The sequence below is a fragment of the Zootoca vivipara genome, chromosome Z2, assembly GCF_965207765.1.
Source record: "Zootoca vivipara chromosome Z2, rZooViv2.hap1.1, whole genome shotgun sequence".
Taxonomy (NCBI): Eukaryota; Metazoa; Chordata; class Lepidosauria; order Squamata; family Lacertidae; genus Zootoca; species Zootoca vivipara.
Window position 1 is genome coordinate 26,019,644 of NC_142585.1, and position 22,559 is coordinate 26,042,202.

The window sequence follows — 22,559 nt, forward strand, 5'->3', positions numbered from 1 at the left end:
GTCAAAGGCCACTGGCGTGGGGGCTGGATTCAAGTTTCTGAACGAGGCCGCCCTCCTCAGATTCCCAAAGCTGCTTGTCTCTGAAACATAAGATTTGTCTTCCCCTGCCCTGCCAGTGCTATTAGTAGTATTATTATCTGCTCCCTCTCAGCCAATCAGGGCGGCAGGAGCCTGGTGACGACATGTGCTAGGAAACAGCACTGAGGCAGTGAAGCATCCAAGCTACTAATGTTAGGATTGGAGGTCAGAAGCTGCTCTATGGGGAGAAAGGGAAGCCTTTTAATGGACTAAGCCAGGAGCGTGCCTTCCTTTCCCTCCTTACCCACTCCCCATTCTTCTTCTTTTTCCTGCAAAGGGTATTGCTTTCGATGACAATACCAGACCCTAAGAGGCCGACAGTCTGGATACAGCATGACAGGGCAGACTGCAGGTAATGCTTCCCCCAACCTCATTTTTTCCTTTGCTGCTGTTACACTGGGAACAGGGCTGGCCTGTGGCCCTTCCGTTTGCAAGACACCTGAGCCACGCATTCTTCTGCTTTTGCAATCAATTAGCTTCTCCCTCCCCACTGCAGGGAAAAAGAGGACCCCAGAAAATGCATGCTTTGTTTTTTGTTTTATAGTGGTACGTAAACCTGGCTTTGGTGGAGGGGGTCTTGTTCCTTGTCTTCGAAGCACCTTGCATCTCAGCTGCCCCCTTCCTCTCTGATTTGTAAATGGTTTTTTTTTATTAAATAAAAATAAATAAATAACAGCAATGTCAGAAAATCGGGAGACTGACATCTTCTAGCAGTTTAACTCTCGAAGGGATGGAGGGGAAATGGGAAGGGGGGCTTGCGATAGCAAATGCAGAAATCTGTTCTTGCCGCTGACTGAAGTGTCAACGCGGATGTCAGCGGCAGGAGCTGCCTTGATGGGCTTCCCATTGAAAGGGAACAATACAGGCTCTGGTTGTTATTCAGATTCACGAGAGAGACTTGGCCTTATTGTAGTACTCTGTGTGTGTGTGTGTGTGTGTGTGTGTGTGTGTGTGTGTGTGTGTGTGTGTCCTGGCCAGTGCATTCAAGCCATTTCTGTATTTTCTTTTGTTTTGAAAGGGGGCTTTGCAGGCTAATACAATGTAAGGATGTTCCCCCATAAGACATTAGTCTGTGATCCTGAAATGCTGGTTGTTTCTTCTGCTAGGCTTCCTCCCTTTGTCCCAGACTTGTATGTATGGCTACATTATCCTAGTAAGGAACTGTCACCATGCACTATCCTACTCCATACTGCTCTCTTTGCTCCTTCTGTTTCATGTCAGGTTTTAGGATCTGTTTGTATTTGGGCACCAGAATGGAAGACAACAAGTGTATCTTTGTTAAGCAGCAATAAGAAGATGATGGTGAAAATGATTTTAAAAAGCAGAGGTGCAAAAATGGGATTGTCTCTAGTATAGTTAAGCATGTGTGACTCAGTGGGCCTCAGCAGATGAATGCTGATCTTGTTATCCATTTAAAATGGCCCCTTTCTCCCCTCTCTCTACCCCCCCCAAAAGGGGTTCATGGTCAAGAGGTTTATTTTCAGTGTCTCTAACTGGGATGTAACTCTCTGGGCACTGGCATTTTGTATTCATGTATGATTTTCAACACCTTTCATGTGCCTGAGGATGGCTCTTCCTTTCCCTTGTTTTGTCAAGATGTGTATCACTTGCTTCTTTTTTTAATACTGAGGAAATAATGTTGGGGTTTGTTATGTTTTATACTGCATTTCTTGTTGATCTTTTTTTTTGGTTTGGAGCTTGTCAAAATTCTGCACCCCTAGGCAGGGCTGCCAAGGTCAAGTGAGGTTTCAGTTCAGCAGGTCAAAGACCAGACATAGATCTGATTGTTTGAATCTTTCACTGGGGCAGGGAAGTGGGGGGATGCGGGGATGGTGTCAACATGGCTGGCTGTTACAGTGGTGGCAGCAGGGGGGCAGAGAGAGAGAGAGAAAGTCTGAGGGGTAGGTGAAGCAGCTATCTGCTGTAGGGAAAGATAATAGAAAATGCTGGGCCCTGGTGGGGAATGAAATCAAGTGGTCCCCCATGACTCCTCCTTGATTCATAAATTAACATTCTGCAGTTTATTTCTAGATTTTCCAGAGGCACAGCTGGTGGGAGAGGGGAGGGGAAGGCTGGGAGAAAGGAGAGGGATCATGGGTGACAGATTGATGCTAAGGAGGAAGATGGGCAGAGGGGAGGCACGAGAGCTGCCTGAGTGGGAAATGGGAAGCTTGAGAGAGGAGGGAAAAGAGAAGTAAAACAGTTGGTGGTGTTCATTCGTAGAGAAAGGAACAAGGTGGAAGGGTGGTGTGCAGTGAGAGGTTGAGTGAAATAGCGGTATAAGAAAGCATCCTGATGGATCAGGCCAAAGGGGCCCCATCTCGCTCAGTATCCTGTTCACACAGTGACCAATCAGATGACTATGTGAAGCCTACAAGCAGGGCCCAAGCACAACAGCTCTTTCTCCACTTGTGATTCCCAGGCGCTAGCATTTAGCTCTGAAGGGACAGCATAGCCATCATGGCTAGTAGTCATTGACAGCTGTCTCCTCCATGAATTTCTCAGTCCTCCTTTAAGGCTCTCCACGTTGGTGGCCACTATTACATTTACCATAGTTTAACTATGCAGTGCGAAGAGACACTGAAAGAAAGACAAAGGAAAGAGCAGTGTGTTGGATCCTGGGGAAGGTTGATCTGTTTATACTTAAGGTTCTGAAGGAGCTCTGCAGAAGTGGAGAGGACTGTAGTACACCTTCTACAGCTACGCAGCTCAGCATGTATGTTGCAAGGTGTGAATCATTGATTGTTAGGTCTGGTTCTAGTTCTAGCTTGGTTGCAAGGTAGGCTGTCCATTCTAAGAGCACACCAACTTTGCAGGGACTGGCAATTTTATTTATTAAATTGCTGTACCGCCCTTCATTGGAAGATCACAGGGTGGTTTACAACATAAAAACACAAAAATGCATGCCGTAATAACAAACAAAAATAATGACCCCCCCCGACACACACTGCTCATAGCTGCCAAGTTTTCCCTTTTCTCGCGAGGAAGCCTATTCAGCATAAGGGAAAATCCCTTTAAAAAAGGGATAACTTGGCAGCTATGACACTGCTATTATTATTTGCGAAAGGATATGAAAGGCAGGAACTATGTAATTGCAAGAACTCTGCAATTCGGATCATCTACTTTAGCCATTGAGACCTCAGGTAGTCCAACCATTTGCTGCCATCTCTAGAAAGTGAATATTTGGATAGTTCAAGGCCTGTGAATGGAATATGACTGACAAATGCCCAATAACGAGGATGGACAGTTCCTCTAAGTTTGGGTGGACAGTTCCCTTTGCATAGTTGCAGCAATAATGGTGGGGTATCATCAGACAAAAGAGAGTGCCTGTTTCAGATGACTGGCAAATTCTGTTGTACCTTTTTTGGGTGAATTTCTTCATAACAGAGGCTATAAGGAAACCTTTTCTCTTGGTATTAAGCCACCCCAGCTCTGCATTAATTACTAACTTTAGAATCAAGCTGCATCAGAAAGAAGGCATGTCCATTATTTACAATGGGTCTCTAAGTAGGAATAGTATTGGACACAACCCAGAGTTGCCGCATCACTTGCAGCTTAAAGTAGAACAGCAATAATTGAGTGCTGTTATTCATCCATGTCTGAAGTTAGTTTGCTGTTGGGTTTTTGGTTTTTGGTTTTCAATGGTAGTGGTATTTTATATATATTCTAAAGGGACCACCTGCTTCTACATGAACCTGCCAATCCACACCATGCATTCAAAGCATATTTATACCACTTTAACAGTCATGGCGTCCCCCAAGAATCTTGAGATCTCCAGCTTCCTCCTTATGGAGCCACAGTTCCTATAAGTCTTTGGGTAAGAACACGTGCTTTACAAATTCTTGCTATGTGGTCCCAATCCAGCTGAAGAAAGGCAGGTTTTGACCAGAGACGGGGCGCTTTCTGGTCTGACCTCGCATTTCTGGCGTTCTTTTCCTAGAGAAGTTCATGGTCTGGTGAAGTTTCTGTTTTGTGAGGGCTTTTAGATGTTGCTTTTGTTTTTATGCTATGTATTTTTTGCTGTTAGAGATCCTTAAAGATATTGTTCCCTCCACAATTAAGTGAACTTAATTGATTTGCACTTCCTGCGCTACTGCTCAAGTCCAGAACTTAAAAATGCATATTAGTCTACAGTTCTATGAATGTTTGCTCTTAATACATTAATTACTTACCTTTTTATGAGGTGGTCTGAGGTGGCTATTTTGCTTTTTAAAAAGAAGAAGAAGAAGTACATCAGTCAAAACTACATACCAGAACCTGCTCTGTTAGGAGAAATTTGCACTGAAATGATGATGAATTTTCATGAGGTCTTAAAGAAAAACACTCCACTAACTGTTATAGAAATGTAAAGAACTGAACAAGGGCCACATTCACACCATCCATTAAAAATGCTATAATACCACAAAGAATCCTGGGAACTATAGTTTTTGTTAAGAGTGCTGAGAGTTATTAAGAAACCTCTTTTCCACCCCCAGAGCTACAATTTCCAGAGTTCCCCATGAAGAGGGATTAATTGTGAAATCTGTCTGAGAAGGAAACCACTGGGAAGGAAACAGGGGTCTTCTAACAACTCTCAGCACCCTTAGCAAATTACAGCTTCCAGCATTCTTTGGGAGGAAGTCATGAGTATTTAAAGTGGCATAATAGTGCTTCAAGACTATGGTATAAATGTGGCCAACACTGGGAGAATGAGAAACAGAGAAACTGAGATTGTGTATACCATACCTGCCAAGTCTCCCGTTTTTTGCGGGAAACCCCCATTTTTAAAGCTGTTTCCCGCTGTTGTCCCAAATGGTGAAATATCCTGTAATTCCCCCGGATTTTCAAAAATCGGGCAGAGCAGCACCGGAAGTCGCTTCTACACATATCCAGACATGTCTAGAAGCGACTTCCGGTGCTGCTGTGCCCATGTCTGGGCACCGGAAATTGGGCAGCGCCGGCACAGGAAGTCGCTTGTACGCATGTCTGGACATGCGTAGAAGCGACTTCCGGTGCCGCGCCGCTGCTGATCCCAGATTTTTCAGTCCAGGAGTTTGAGGGTATGGTGTACACACTCCCATTTACTCTGGCTCCAGTGCACTCCCACAACTGGTGTTTGAAGCCCAAAATGCATAGCATTAGTCACAATCCTTGGAAGTCAACTCCTAGATGCTAAGATCCCTTTGCTCCACCCCCAATAAAATATTTGAGGGGGACAAGCCCTCAAATGATGTGGATGTTTCCTGTCATGTGATTGATTATGCAGGGCGGGGCTTACCTACCCCCTCCCATGCTCCCTGTCACAATCCATCTGTATTCCACAGCTTCTTTAGAAATACTGCTGTTTCATGTGCTTTCCCTCAAACCAGCTTTCATCCAGTTTGAAAATGTAATCTCTCATTAAGCTGAGGTTTGTATAAGCACAGGTGATGGCTTCACTGAATAACAGCTGTGAGAGGACCTCAGGCACGGGAAACAAATCAGGTGAATAATGTGTCCGGCAACATAAAGTGTGACTTGAAACATAGCAGGAGGTAGCAACCACCTTAATGTGTTCATGCCCTGAAAGAGTCACATGTTTGCCCATCCTTACTGCTTAGCCATTTACCCGCCTGGTTCTGTTTACTGTATCCCGTCCCCCTGGGTCTGAGGCTTTGGCTCAGAGCCTTGTCTGCGACTGACTTTACTTCTGTTGCTCCATCCTCCTTTGCTACTTCCAACAGAAACTGATTCCAATGCTCACCCTCAGTGAGCAGGGGATGGAGATTTTCCCAGCGCTTTATTTCTGTGAAGAAAAATTTCCTTTTCACAAGTTCATTACTTGCCATGAATATACCATGCACCGTTCTTTAGGCTGTCAACCTGTATTTGTGTGTCAACAGTTTTCAGTGCCTCTGTTCCCTCCCGCACTTAAATGTAATTACAGTCGTACCTTGGTTTTCAAACGTAATCCGTTTCAGAAGTCCGTTCAACTTCCAAAATGTTATGAAACAAGGTGCGGCTTCTGATTGGCCGCAGGAAGCTTCTGCAGCCAATTGGAAGCCGTGGAAGCCGCGCTGGATGTTTGGCTTCCCAAAATAGTTTGCGAACCAGAACACTCACTTCTGGGTTTGTGGTGTTCTGGAGCCAAAAGATTTGAGAACTAAGCTTTATGAAAACCAAGGCACGACTATACAGTAATGTTAAGTGACGTGCATGGCATTGCCATTACACATTTTGCAATAACGTTTTCTACACAATACAACATTTTAACCGCATTAAATGTGCTTTAATTTTCTCTCTCAAATATTTCTGGTGAAATACAGTGAAAATTAACACATGGTGCTCTTAAAGCTTTGTTTAGTACAGTCTCCCCCAACCAGGTGCTCTCCAGATACTTTGGACTACAACTCCCACTAGCTGGCTGGGTCTGATGAGAGTTGTAGTCCAACACATGGGCTTTGGCAAATATAGGTTTATTGGGGTGTTTGTTTTAATAAGTAAGAGAAATATGCTAAAATAGATCACTCTAGGGATCAGAACATTTTCTGATGCAAATCACCCAGTGCAATTTTTTTCCTGATAGGAAGGTTTTTCTAGGAATTTTTCCAATTCAATCCCCCCCCCCCAAATCCGCATCACTGGTCAATGCAGTACTTCTTTCTTGACCCTGCTGAGGCTCTCATCATCTTCTCTTTCCCTGCTTGGCTGCAGCAAAGGAATCCTGGGAGCTCTTTGTGAAGACTAGGAATCTCAAGCAAGTGAAGTATTATAGTCAAATGGGTTTCAGTGTGCACAGCATTTCTTGTCCTGGTTGGCTGTAGAGAAAATCCAGGGGGAAATCTTAGAAGAGGAATTTTGTCTCACCTCATTGATCCTTCTAACAGAAGATGGGCAGGATTGAACTGGGAATGGAAACATATGCCGTACCACTGAGCCAAGGACCCTCTCCCACATCTGTGCTGGGAGAACTTTAGATTTCAGCAGTAGTATCCTTAAAAAGTCCATAACCATCATAGGCTTTCCTTGGTGCCTGTGCCTGGAGCGATATATTACCCCTTTAGGGCTTTCATGACACCAACAGAACCTAACAATATGGGTGTAGCCAGGGCGGCAGGGGGCATCTGCCCCCCAATCAAGTAAATAAATAAAAATACTTAACTAACAGTAGAAGTAATCAGAATATTTGAAATTGAAATGCTTGCTGAGGTCACCTGGATAATGTTGTGTCACATTCTAGCAATGCAAATGGCAACCCAACTAAGCGATACCTCACCTCAAGGCTCTGCTCATCTCTCTTGCTCAGCCATGCACCACTTGTGCCATAGAGCAGTCGTTCAGTAGTACCTTGTGGAGAGTAAAGACTTCGCTAAGGTCGGTGATGACAGGGGAGTCTCTCAATTGGCTATGCTTACTACATTGGGGGAAAAGGAAGAATTTGAGATGGACGTGCTAAAAAGATTTTCAGCAAATCTTTATTTAATCTAGATTTCTTTAAAAATAAATAAATGAAAAAGGCGTGTTCCTTGTAGTTTTGCAAAATATACTTATTAACTGCATGAAAGGTACTCCCTAATGTTAACTTTTTCATTTAACTTCCTAGTTTTCAAATGACTGGAGATTTTGACAGATTTTTCTGAGTACTTGGGGTCAAAAGAGAGCAATTTAAAACAGCAGTTGTTGAGACACTTCATTCAGAATCTGCTAGACAGAGCCAGACAGTGGATGATGACAGGTGGGTGTCCTGCCCCCCCCCTGCATAAATCCTGGTTACGCCCATGCACTGAGCTGTGCCTCTTTCCTTGGAGATGCTACTCTCTTGTTCTACTTGCATGAGAGTCAGCTGTCTGGCATGTGTGGTGCCTCAAAGCTCCCTCATTGTGACCATTGAAGTACAGGGGAGACGTGAACAGATTGGACTTCCTTGGCTGCTGCTTTTCCTAGTCACAAATACCTTTGTTGTGTCTGGGTTCTGACATTGATGCTGCCCCCAGCCCAGATCCTGCACTGTTGTTTTTTCTCTCTCCCCCCATTTTTATTTCCCGCTGTGCTCTGCAGTGATCTTCCTTATTTGCCATCTGTTTTCTTGCCGCAGCAAAAGGCACCCTGATGTGTATACTCACTGGTCAGGCTTCCAGGAATTTCATAGAACTGAAACACTGGGGTTCTATTCTGGGTGTCATATTATGTTTGCATGTCTGACACTTGATCTCTGAAGCTTACACAGCTGTTGAATTTGGGTGTACCTTTGGCATTCATAAATGTTGTGAGAAGGTGGGAAAAGTAGAATCGGGTCAGCTTTAAAAAGGGATCAGGTGCCTTCAGCCAATATTAAAGCAGAGCCTATTCACATCTGTAGTCTCAGTTCACATTTTACATGTCACAGACACACATGCAACTGGCAAGGGTGTCGGTTGTGTTTTCACACTTCAAATGGGCATGTGAACATCAGCAACAGCGAGAACAAATCTGATGCCACTCTCCCCTTTCATGTCTTTGAATGCATGTGTTAAAATGGCTAATGTATTATTATTATTATTATTATTATTATTATTATTATTATTATTATTGTTGCATTTATATCCCACCTTTTTCCTCCATGGAGCTCAAGCTGGTGTACATGGTTCTCCCCTCTTCCTCATTTAACCACAACCCTGTGAGGTAGGTTGGTCTGAGAGATGGTGACTGGCGCAAGGTCACCCAGTGCGGATTTGAACCCTAGTTTCTTGGATCCTAGTCTGACACTCTAGCCAGTGGAGTGAAGTTGAGGGATGGAAACCTGAAGGTCTCACCTATTGCTTTTGTCTGAGCCTGTCCTCTACTTCTTCCACTCCTTTTTGTGCCTGTCTTCCTTATCCAACTTCTTCTACTCAATGCATAAGCATGGGAAATGCACAGAACTGCAGGTGGCAAGGAAATTATGCAGGGCATAAAATCACAAGTACATGTGTTAGAATCAGCTCTGGTTTTTTTTTTAAATGAATAGCCTGGGCAGCTTGGGTTGATAAACAGTGCATGATTCATAGCTCTTTTGACCAAAACATCAAATTAGCATGACTTGTTGAGAGATGAGGTTTCCCCTCTTCCGTTTCTGGTTGATTCTCCCCTGCATGCCAGCCTTTTTGAATTCTATATTAAGTAGAGGAGTTTCAAAAATTAATTATGGAAATGAAGTTTGCACCATTTGCTGCAGCTTTCACTTCCTTCTGTTCATTCACATCTCCTCACCATCACATTAATGATGTCCACATATGCATTTATGAAACTATGGTCTGGTTTGCACATAGCATTAAGCCAAACCATAGTTTAATGGGAAGGAGCAAGTGTGCAGATATCCAGAGTGAATATTGTGGCTACTCTGCTCTTCCTTTGGTCCTGCTTCTCTCATGCTACCAGTGGTTTGGCTAATGTGACATGGGAATGCAAGCTCATATTTTGTCTCCCCCAAACAAACCCCAAGCAGAAAACCAATATTAAATCTTGGTTATTACAACTCATGGTTTATTGTGAGCAAGACATATCAGGAAATTGGGTTTGGATTAAGTCAAATAAATAAGACAAAGTATGGCTTAGTTCTGGGCAGCATGGCAGTATCAGATTCAGGGAGGAGTGATTTGTATGTACTCTGGTTTGTTCTCCTTAAGCCATAGTTTGGTTTAGTGTTCAATGTAAACTGGGCCAGCGAAAAAAAGCAATCACAAAGTAATCACACATTTCATGCAGTCTTTCATTGGTGCACATATGCACTGCTGCACATGTGACAAAACACATGAAATAATCTTGGTCCAACCACATGTACAACATCATACTTGGGGTTTTGTGTGTGTGTGTGTGTGTGTGTGTGTGTGTGTGTGTGTGCTTTGCCAATGCATCTGTGTGCATTGGTGATGGAGAGGTGGTAAATGTCATGACTGAATGCAAAGCTGTGTCAAACTGTGCATGCAGAGTGTTTTGTACAAAATTTGGGTTTATTTTTTTAAAAAAGGAACAATGAAAAATTCTGGATATGTCAATCTCAGTTTAGAAACAAGACTGGGTAATTTGGAAGTCCAGTCTCCAGGGAGGCCTTCAGATGAGAATTTTGGAAACATTACTGATGGCTGCCTTTTCTGCCCCACTTGTATTTTGTACAATTGTCAGAACTGGATGGCTGTTCTGTTCTGTGCTAGATCAGTGGATATTTCTGAGCCACAAAGGTATTTGCCCCAAAGCAAGGTGGGGGACAAAGATTGGGGAGGGGAGCATGTGACACCCCCACCACTAGTTTTGCAGAGCTGTTTGGAATTTCCCACAGCTACCCTTAAGTGAAAACAAATACATCAGTGCCAATCCCAAATATCCCATGTAACATATAGTTTGGCCTTTATTTCTACAGTTATCACATCAGTTTAGATTTATTGCTTACAACCACCAGTTGTTACAATATGAAGCAAGGAAGATGAGTATTTAATAACAAATGAGATGGGAAATAACATTAAATTAATTAAGCATAAATCAATAAAAAAACAATTAAAAGACTGGCAGTCAACCCAGCAAATGAAATAATAATAAGTCCAGCCTAACTGTACCAGCTTCCTGTTTTGTTTTTATTAACCATGACAAATTAAAAAAAAAAAGATGAAACAGCCAGGATTCTCCAGTAGTCTTTTATATTTGTCTTAATAAATATATAAAAACAAGCTTGTGCCTTAGCTAGTGCCATTAGGAAGGCAACAACTCTTCTCTTCAGCTTGATATCCTTTTATCTTTTCACACACAGATAGGGCTGGCCCTACCATTAGGCGCAGTAGAAGAGATGCTTTATATGGAAGATTTTTAGGGGTGGGGAGTAGACAGAGCAGTGTCTTACAATGGCTTCCACAGGACGGACTCCCTAAGTGATCTGCTGCCCCCAAGTGTAGTGGAGGATGCTCTCCCACTGCCAACACTGAGGTAAGATTCAGCTGCCAGTGTGTTGGCTTCTGTTTGCGGAATGCGGAGGGACACCACCTTATCTTTTGCCTCAGGCAGCAAAGTATCTTGGAACCACCCTACACACAAGGAACATCGTACCATTGATGGTTTTCCACTAATACCTTCTGTTAACAATTAAGCAGATAGTGGGGAAGATCCCAACTTTGTCTAATCAATAGCAGAGCTTTATGGCGTCTGTGCTAATCTGCCTACAAGAAGTGTAGAATACATTAATGGAAACCTCACAATAATGATTTCATTAAGCAAGCAAAACTTTTTGATTTTAAATAAGCAGCCCTGTGCCCTCACCCAGTCCCCCCACCTGTTGTTGTTGTTTAGTCATTTAGTCGTGTCCGACTCTTTGTGACCCCATGGACCAGAGCACGCCAGGCATTCCTGTCTTCCACTGCCTCCCGCAGTTTGGTCAGACTCATGTTCATAGCTTCGAGAACACTGTCCAACCATCTCATCCCCTGTCGTCCCCTTCTCCTTGTGCCCTCAATCTTTCCCAACATCAGGGTCTCTCCCCACCCCCTGCCTCTTATTACTTACATCCAGTCCAGAGAGTGGTCCGGCCCGTCAGCTTCCACCTCCTTAGCTCAGTGTGTCTCAGTGTGTAGAACTCAGCAGGGAGGAAGATGGGGACAAAACTTAAATTAATTGGCTGTGCCTGTCATTTGCTCTGACTCCACCTACTGTTGGTTTCTCTGCCTCTTGCCCTAAAAGCCGCAATTGGCAATAGCTAGCAGTGGCTTGGGGGATATCTTTACAGATATTATATCAAATAAAGGGTCCTGTTTTAAACTTCAAATACTGTGTCAATCTGTATCATTTTGGTTCTTAGAATTTTGTTCTGGATACAGTGTAAGGTGATTAGAACTTTGGAAGTCTCAGATATCTTGTCCCTGCAGTATTCGGAGCTGAAGAAAGGGCCTGTTTTCTCCCAGCAGGAAGCCAACATGATGCTCTTGAAATGTTGGGAGATCTTCATCTCCCACCATCCTATCCCTGACCATTCTTGACTGTGGAATGCTCTCCCCAGGGAGACAAGAATGGTGCCTTCTTTTATATGTCTTTAAGTGCCAACAAAGTCTTCTCTCGGGCTTTTGGCCCATAATTTGAAGTGTGGCACTGTGCCCTCTTTTAGTGGGGTAGGATCTGTTAGTCCTGCCTTTTACTTACACAGCTGTGTTTTCAGGGGGTGTTTTTTTTTTACTTGGTTGTTATTCATTGCTTTCTAGCCTAAGTTATTTGGGATGCTCAGGGCAAAAAAATGGACTAATCAATGTAATTAATCTTTCAGAGGTTTTAAGAAACAAATATCATTATGCCCTAGATAAAACAAAATGATTGCCTTGGTTTCTTCCATCTGTCTGTCTGGTCGTTTTAACTGTATCTAGTTTTGAAATTGTTTTGTGGGTATTTGGACCGCAATAAAGATTTGATTTGATGTAATTAATAATATTAGTAATAGGCCATGCCGGACCACCAACTGCTACCTTCTTCTGTAGATGTTTCTCCACCACCTGAAGAACTATAAAGAAGGTCCAGCAAAAAACCTTAGACCAGCGATGGGGAACCTCCAACTCATGGACCTCATTAGGTCCACCTGGCCTCCTCATTTCACTTGCAAGGCCATTTTGGCCAAGCCCCCCTCCTTATAACTGACATCATATATATTGTCAGGTGTGGGGCAGGTAAAAATGCAGCTCCCATGGGGTTTGTTTTTGCAATCACTATCATGGTTGTTGGAGCTTGCAAAGTGCCTCTGCTTGTGTGGTTTGATTTCAAACCACGTGAGCAAAATTAAATATGACATCATTGTGCCATCAGGTGATTGGCAGGTAGGTGGTTGGCTGGATCTGGCAGCCCACCCCTACCTTAAACTCAGAGTAACTTGACTAGTTTACTATAGGTCACATGCTTGGATATTTAGTCTTAGGACTGGCTTGCTTGCATATTGCATGTTGCTTAATGACTGTCAACAGCAATGATGCGTCAGTGCATCCACTAAATTCAGAGGCAGTACACTTGTGATCATCATGTGCTAGGGCCAAGCAATGGGAAGTGGCTGTCTGCATTTTGCTGTGATGTGACTACCACAAAAACAGCTAGGTAGTGCAACTTCTAGGAGTAGTGTGCTGGAGTAGATGGTCCCTTGGTTTGATTCAGCGCAGTCAGTTATTATGTTGGCAATGGTTTCAGTCAACTTATTGTGTCTGAAACAAGCTATTTACAAGCTAAGTAAATAAACCAACAACAAAAATTGTCCATGCTTTCACAAACATACACCCAGCATAGATGTGATCAGATTGTTCCCAAATTGTATTCCTGATAGCCCAAATAGAAAGCCAACAGAACTATGGGCCTCACTGATAATCAGCGTAACAAATTGTGGCCACATCTATAAGATTTAACCAATATGTTAGCCTGAGGCATACTTAATGCCTGTTCATTAAAGGATCAGATGAGCATGCAGGCAGCATTCCAGTTGTTAAAATATTCATGCACCAACAGGAGTGTCTGATGTCAGTGTCTGTTCCTAAGACAGGCAAACCTGAGCGTAATGCATGGCAGTCATATGGTTCTTGGCTGGTAACCCCCTTGGTTACCTGCTTTTCTTACTGTTTTTCGCAGTTCCTCTGTGAATTACCCCAGTACTCACTGGTTGCTGTTTTTCTTCAAGTAGAGCTGTTGCATAACTGGACTGTGAGTTTGCTTGCTGTGGGCCACTGGTCCTGCCTCACTGATATGCCTATGGAATAGTCCATCATTGCCCTGATAAGCTGTTTCTGACCCAGCTGTAAAATCCAGCATCTTAGCGCCCTGTAGAACAGGGGTGAGGAACCTGTGTGCCTCCTGATGTTGTTGGATTCCAATTCCTGTCCACCCGTGTCAGTACCACCATTAGTAAATGATGTAACTTGTAGTTCAGCAACACCAGGAGGCAGGGGTAGTGCAAAACAGGAAGTGCTGCTTTGCCCTGCTGCTGCCCTCACCACCACCTACCTGCTCCTGCTCCTGCCTGCTCTGCTGCTGCCACATGCTCTTCTGCATCTGCCACTGATGGAGAAGCAATACCATCAATAGCCCCAATTTTGGGCAAGATTGTGCCAATTTGAGACATGATCTTGCCCAAAATTTGCACTGAGTGTGGTTCCGCTTCTGTGCCAATGGTGGAGGTGGCAGGGTAGGCTGGGCACCATAGGCGTACTTGATGGGAAACTTCTGCCACCTGAAGCAGTGACCTCAACCTGCCTAATTGCTGGCTCTCTCTGGAGGAACACGAGTTCTATTTTATTGCAGTAAACATCTTCCTCAACTTAGTGCCCTCCCCTTATTTTGGACCACACCTTCCATCACCCCCAGTCAACATGGCCAATATTCAGGAATGATGCATGTTGTAGCGCAGCAGCATCTGGAGGGCCAGAGGTTCCCCAAGATCCTGACCACACCCTGTGCATTCACTGTGCACTCATTTAAAATGGCTGCAGAGTTCTTCCCTTCCCCTTTTTGTGCACCCAACTTTCTTCTGATTCCTGGACCAGATAATTCATCTCTCTCTCTTCCACCCCAGATTAATTACATCTGTACAGTACTCCCCAGCTTCCACTTAGGGAAGTGGAAGTTTTCATATGCCATCACTGGAGACACCAGTTTTCCATCAGCAATGAAAGCTAAATGCTGCACACAGCAGTGGGAGAGCCGAAAAGCACAGAGACACTTGTCTAATTTACAAACTTGTACCACCAAACAACAGAGCAATCAATGTTTGAATACAGTCCACCATTTATTAATAAAGAGATCACAAGCTGGAATTCACCGTAAATAAAACCAAACATTGCTGATAATGTGCATAGATTTATTCTGTGCTGTTTCAAAGGATTAAAATGTGGATGCTAACAGCAATATTTGACTTTCTTATTAATGACTTCTGTGATATCTCTGTTAATAAGTCGTTGACTGTGTTCAATAATTGATTTAACCAGTAGATGGACACCAGCAATTTGAGAAGGTCTGGGAGCCGACACACATTGCTTTCCCCATGGCTACTGCACACACACTAGTCCACTAGACCTGGTGGAGTTCTCTTCCATGAAAGCTGCTCTGACTTTCATCTTCATTCAGAAATAATGTGATCAGGCTGCCCCTCCTGACCACTAGCCCACTTCCTGCTCTGCTGTCACTCCTCCTAGTGATCAGTGCTCCTGGGGGCTGTTACAAGGACATCTGTACCAGGGATGGGGAACTTGTGACCATCCAAACGTCATTGGACCCCAGTGGTCAGGGATGGTGGTTAGACCACTGCAATGCATTGTATGTGGGGCAGCCTTGGAAGACCAATAACTACAGCTAGTGCTGAACACGGCAGCTCAATGGCCAATTCAGAGAAGAAGGCGTGAATATATAGCATGGGTTCCTACCTGCCTGAGCTGTTAGCTAGCTTGTCTCTGAGGCCGATTCAAAATACCAGTTTTGCTCTTTAAGCATTGTACAGCTTGGGACCCCTATAGATAACGGACTGCTTTCCCCCATATTAAAATGCCTGCTCCATAAGATTGTCATACATACCTCCTCTAAGGAAGGTTAGACCAGGGGTCAGCAACCTTTTTCAGCCGTGGGCCGGTACACCGTCCCTCAGACCATGTGGTGGGCCGAACTATATTTTTTTAAAAAGATATTAACGAATTCCTATGCCCCACAAATAACCCAGAGATGCATTTTAAATAAAAGAACACATTCTACTCATGTAAAAACACACTGATTCCCGGACCGTCCGCGGGCCAGATTGAGAAGGGGATTGGGCTGCATCCGGCCCCTGGGCCTTAGGTTACCTACCCCTGGGTTAGAGAGTGGTGTCCACCATTTATGCAGGAGATTCACATCTATGGAATGCTATGCTCCACTTGGCACCCAATTTGTCATTGCTTCAGTGCCAGGCAATACATTTTTGTTTTCCCATGTTGGGCTGCCTCAGTGACTGGATGTTTTTACCCTGATAATGTTTTTAATATGGTTGTGCATTTATTTTTACTAGTATCACTGTATTTTCTTCTTGAAATTGCTTTATGACTTTCTGTTGTGGGAGGCAATTAATAAATTTTATAAACTTAACCAGGTAACTAAATCTATTCTGGCAACATCTGGAGTGCTGCAAGTTCCCCATCCCTGATTCGCTGGGGCTTGGACACCAGTGTCACCAGGAATGGCAAGTGATGGGCCTGATAAGGGCTATGAACTACGTGATATGGGGAATGTATTGGGTATGGATAGCTATGAAAATCTTTATTTTCAAACTTGATGCCAAAACCTTTGGTGCTCTGGACTCAGTATTGAAGTGAATTCAGCTTGCACAGTATTCCCTGCATGCCTTTGTGGGGTACCCCCCCCAGTTCCTTTTAAAAAGTACTGCCAAGATTACAGATGTGACCAGAGAGGGATGAAGCCAGTGCGTGGAGCTGTTGCTGCCAGAGCAGAGGGGCATGGGACATATAAGCAGGCATGACACACAGCCACACTTTCACATGATCAGCCAAGCAGTCAATCACATACTCAACAGGTGGTTGGGGGGCCGGGCAGGTTCATCCAGTGAGGAAAGCACACACTGCCTCCTGGTCCAGACATTTTGCTTAGCTTAGTGCCTTCACTGGCCTCTGCTCCTCCCAAGCTTCCCCTCCACCATTCAGAACCTCACAAGTTCAAGTGGATCTCCTGGGACATTGCATTTGTGTGCACAAAAGGTAAATTTACCTTATTTAAGTATATATCATAATTGAACAACCAGTGGATATCCCATAGGCATTTCATTGACCAATGCGAGAACAGGATTCTTGACTAGATGGGCCATTGGCCTGTTCCAGACGGCTCTTCTTATGTTCTTATATTTAAGTCTGGGTGGATAAGGACAACTATGGAGCAGTAGGTGCTCTACTCATTAGGCTACTGCTACCCAGAAGTTGCTTTACAAAAACTTCACTGGCTGCTAATGCCCAATCAGGAACAGTTGTTGGGGTCACATTTTTCACCACCACCACCACCAGAAGTATTGGCTTTCTGAACTTGCTTTAATATGCTAGCCAGGAGGAAGCAGATGCTGTCATGAAGCCATTCTGCCTGGCCAGCTGCCCTTACTAAACCTCTGTAACATGGAAATCTGGCTTGCCATCTGCCATACTCATAGCTGCCAAGTTCTCCCCTTTTTTAAGGGAAATTCCCTTATGCTGAATAGGCTTCCTCGCGAGAAAAGGGAAAACTTGGCAGCTATGGCCATACTGGTGTGTGTGTGTGTGTGTGTGTGTGTGAGAGAGAGAGAGAGAGAGAGAGAGTTTTCCGTATTGAAAAGAAATGATTACATGATTTAATATTATTTTAACAATTTTGATAATTAGTGTGTTTAACTATGTACGTACATAGATTGCACTATATAAACTATGGAGCTCACTCCCAGAGGAGGCAGTGATGGTCACCAGCCTAGATGGCTTTAAAAGGTAAAGGTAAAGGGACCCCTGACCATTAGGTCCAGTCGTGACCGACTTTGGGTTTGTGGCGCTCATCTCACATTATTGGCCGAGGGAGCCAGCGTACAGCTTCCAGGTCATGTGGCCAGCATGACTAAACTACTTCTGGCGAACCAGAGCAGTGCACAGAAACACCGTTTACCTTCCCGCCGGAGCAGTACCTATTTATCTACTTGCACTTTGACGTGCTTTCAAACTGCTAGGTTGGCAGGAGCTGGGACCGGACAACGGGAGCTCACCCCATCACAGGGATTCGAACCACCGACCTTCTAATCGGCAAGCCCTAGGCTTTGTGGTTTAACCCACAGCACCACCCGCATCCCCTTTAAAAGAGGATTACACAAATTCATGGAGGAGAGAGTTATCAAAAGCTATTAGCAGTGATGGCTGTGCAATACATAGCTGCCAAGTTCTGGCCTGAGAAATAAGGGACTGGACCGGAAGTAGCAGACCGGAAGTAGCGCTACCGCCATTTTGGAACTGGGCGGAGCATGCTTAGAAGCTACTTTTGATGCTGCTGTGCCCTGTTCCAAAATGGCCGCCGCACCAGAAGTCGCGCTGCAGCCATTTTGGAACTGGGCAAAGCAGCATCAAAAGTCGCTTCTGAGTATGCTCCACACAGTTCCAAAATGGCCACTGCGCTAGAATAAACCGAGAAAAAACAAAAAAAATCATTTTTTTGGCTGGGAACAGCTGGAAAAACGGGGGTTCCCCGGGGAGTATGGGAGACTTGGCAGCTATGGTGCTATACCTCCACTGAATACCAGTTGCTAGAAACCACAGCAGGGGAGTGTGCTCTTGAGCTTGAATCCTGCTTGAAGATTGGCTAGATGGGACATTGACCTGATCCAGCAGATTCTTCTAATGCCCTTACACGATGCTTTATGAAGAATGAGAGGATATGCCCCTGCCAGGCTACATTAAAGGAATAGACTCGAGTGTGACAGTGTTGGAAGGAATGGAAGAGTAAAGAACAGTAAACAAGGGAAGAACTTGTCATTATTATTTTTAGTGGTGCATACTGAAACTTAGTCATATTATGGTATTGGGATTAGGGGCGATGCCAGGGACTTCAGCTTGACAAGACCTTTAATATCACATTGTGATTTGGAGAGGACCAACCTTGTTACAGTACCAGTTGGGTTCTTGATTTGTGTCAATGGCAGTTCTGCAATTGATCGAAGGTTTCACAAATAGATCTATACTAGATCAAGGCTTTGATGACAGGTTATGGGTGCAATCCAGTTTTCTATGGATGGATAAATCTGTCAGCTTTAGTTTCTTTTAATTCTTCACAATTTCCTAGTCCTCTGTTAACTTCATAACATTTTTGGCAGTTGAATCTGGATTCAGTACTGAGGACTGGGTAGTATCTTCCATCACAGCTGAGGCAACAGATCAGATTGGGGGGACCCAGAAAGAGACCATGTTGCAACCAAGGGCAATGGCTCAGGTAGGGAAGGGCTCTTGCTATTGCTGCCCCCAGTGCATCTGCTCCTTGAGCTGATTGTCTCACCTTACCTAATGGTAGGGCTTTCCCTGTCCCTGCCTTGATTCCTTGTGGAGAAGAACATTCTGAATTGGTTTGGGGGGGTGGTGGAATCAGAACTAGCCCACCCATGAGGCAATGTGAGGTGGCCACCTCAGGCAGCAAGATCCACAGGGGCAGCAGATCCCAATGCAGATCTTTACCCACACACCTCACCGCCTGTTCCTAATGTGGTGGATCCTCTCACCCCTTCCCCCGTTGGGGAGGGGGTTTAAATTTGTGGTTTGCCTCAGGTGCCAGAATGTCTTGGGATAGCCCTGGGGAAAACAAATGTACAAATGAGTAATGCTAGCAAGGAGGCACAGTACATCCTTTAAGATTTGCAGCAAAGGAGACTTGGTTACTGTGACCTGATCAGGTGTTCAAGCTGTCTGTTGCTATGGTAATGAGGCTGAACTAGAGTGAGAAAGAGACAGCAATTTTCTCAGTTTGGAACCACGTCTCTTTTCTGCTCATACTTGAGAGCTTGGAGAGCGTTATGTCCCAGACATGGTAACACCCCCACCAAAAAAGAAAAAGAAAAATGATAATGGTGTGGAAAGAGAATACTGATTTTCTAAGCATTCATCTCCCCACCCCCACCCTATTAGCATTTATTTGCTGAGAACAATAGAGGACTGTATGATGTGAAGATATACTGCATTTACTCAAATGTAATGCACACCTTTTTTGGCCAAATTATGTTGCGAAAATTAGGGTGTGCATTAAATTTGATGGTGCATTAGACTCACATAAATACAGTATTTTACAGTGCAATCTTATGGAGGATAGAGCTTTCAATGCCTAAAAACAACAATGGCTGTGTTTCACCTCCACTGTCAGAGACAAAGGTGTTGTTGTTGTCATCTGTCTGTCTCTGGAGACAAGGTAGGAGTACGCCTTTGGGGGTAAGGTCAAGCTATTGGAAGAGACATGTTTTGTTGCAGCTGGGGCAGATGAAGGCACCCAGTTGTGCTGCTGCAGATGCACAGGGCATTTCTTTTGCCTGTGCTCCTCCCAGTGGTCATTCCTCTGGTCACTGCTGTGGATGCACAACTCAGCTGCCCATCTCCAGGTAATGCAGTCTGACTGGGTTGATGTTGATGTTGCCAGCCTTCAGGTCACATTTGTAGACAGCAATTCAGACATTCAGCATGTCTCTGAGTATCAGTTGGTTGAAACCTCAGACGGGGAGAGTGTTATTGCACTCAAAACCTGCTTGAAGGCTTCCCATTGGGGCACCTGGTTGGACACTGGAGGAAAAGGGTGCTAGACTAGATGGGCCACTGGGCTGATCCAGCAGCCAGACTCTTCTTATGACTGCTAAATGGAAGCTCCATGCTCAGAAGAAGTCTGACACCGAATAGGGATGGACAGATTGGTCTGTTTCTGGTCCTGCCAATTCCACATGCGTTCTTAAATTCATTACCATCCCATTTCCAAATTAATCTGATATTTCAATTTCATTCTAAAGCTGCATTGGTGTGGTGCTTGTTTGGGCTAATTAATCCAATCTAATTAATGCACTAGATCCAGACAAAAGGAGTCAAGCTTATTCTTTTTTAAATCAGCATGAAAAACCTGTAATCACTAACTTTGATTTCAATGGGACCTAAACATTAATAGATTGGCCTGGATATAACCAAATAAAGCACTTTGTCCAGGTACCTAAAAGCAATGGCTTTTTTTTAAAAAAAAAACCACCCACCTTATTTAAAGATAAATTAGCCATCTCTTTCTGACAGAATTCAGGAAACAACTTAGTCAAAAAGCAAGTTTTATTACCATAATTAGGCAGGCAGTTCTCAGTTATTAACATGCAGGGTGAAGAAAGCCTCCAGGAGTCAGGATTGGACAAATACTGTTGTATTATTTGCCCTGAACAAGGTCCGATGACGTTTAGCAAAAAATGGTTTATTGCAACTGAGGTTTTCACCTCATTTCAAAATAGAAGAGCCATGCCAAACCTAACAGCTGTATTTGGACACTGCAATAAACTGTGGCTTATGGGAGAGTCTTCCCCAACATGGTGCAACCCAGGTATTGCTGGACTGCGACTCCCATCATCCCTGACTATTGGCCATGCTGGCTGTGGCTGATGGGAGCTGCAGTCTAAATTACTGTATCTGGAGGAACCATGTTGGGGAAGGCTAGTTTATCATGATGGGAATGAGTCTAGCCTTCTCTTAGCTCTGTATGTTTTACCCTCCACTCTCCTCTTCCACCCCTGCTGCTGGAAGGAGATCAGAAGCTTTTATACCCATTTCAATTAGTCAGAGTTTAGTGCTACCGGTATCTCCAAACCCATGGTTTGAAGATGGCTTGCTTCAAACAAACCGATATTTAAGACCACAATTTTTCAGGTTTAGGTGGCATAGAAATCTGCTTTGTCAAAAACCCATGTGAAAACTTTTTTTAATAATAATGTTTATTAAATTTTCTAAATTGCATTTCAAAATATTCATTTAAACAAACCTTGAATCAATTGCTTCCCTTCTTCTCCTTCCGTGGTTCATTTTGCATACCATATATCCCTACATATTTTACATGAACTAAACCATTCAGTAATCCATTGTTATGTCCATCAAAACTTATTTACACTGTTGAATTTATCTTAATGCTACCAGCGTTTTTAAATAAACTCAATTTTCACTTATATATTCAGGAAACATTTCCCAGTCTTCTTTAAACATGCATTCTTCTTATTCTCTTATTCTATAAGTTAAGTCTGCAAGCTGCACATATTCCATCAGTTTAAGTTGCCATTCTTCTTTGGACCTCACTCATTTTCCATTTTTGGGCTAACAAAACATGGGCCGCAGTAGTAGCATACATAAATTGCTGCTTTTTTTTTTTTTGACACCCAGGAATTTTCCTTTGAATTATCCCCAACAAGAAGGACTCTGGGTTGTTTTTTTTAAATGTACTTTCAAACATTTTTTCCAATTCATTATACAGTATATCATATCCCAATACTCTTTTACAAGTCCACCACATATGATAAAACTTCTTTACATCTCCAGCACTTCTGATGTGAAAACTTTCAAATTCTTCCTTGATTCCAGGGAAAATACATAGTAGTTGGTCATGAAGTCCATACATATGCTATACTCATTCTCCAGTAACTTCTCCTGCATTGTACTGTATGTGAAAGCAAGATCTCTTAGTATATCCTCCTTTAAAATAAAACCAATCCCTTTATTTATTTTACTACATTTTTATTGTATCCTTTCTCCCAAGGAGCTCAGGATGGCATATGCTGTTGTCCTCCTTCTACCCCTCTTATCCTCACAGCAAGCTTTTGAGGTTGGTTTTAGAGACATCTGCCCTACTTTTCTAAAAATGAACAAATAAACAAAATAAGCATGAAGCAGCTCATAGCAAGGAATTTCAAACGAGCAGAAATACAAAGCGAATGAGGAACACTCGCATTCTGCTTAAAATTGCACATTACAAAAACAATAGGAACTAAAGCACCCACCGTCCAAAAGAACCAGGTAAGGGGGGGGGAAGCAAAGAGCCAA

The 22,559-nt window shown here is 43.7% G+C and overlaps 1 protein-coding gene across 2 annotated transcripts in view; it reads left to right on the top strand.

Moving 5' to 3' along the window:
* The first annotated feature begins 207 nt into the window (after nt 1-207).
* The window catches only part of PAK3 (p21 (RAC1) activated kinase 3), an 82,026-nt gene continuing 59,674 nt past the window's right edge, over nt 208-22,559 (top strand). For both annotated transcript variants that reach the window (XM_035113764.3, XM_035113763.3), the window contains exon 1: nt 208-430. The gene's annotated coding sequence lies outside the window, so the exon portion shown is untranslated. The remainder of the gene's footprint in view (nt 431-22,559) is intronic.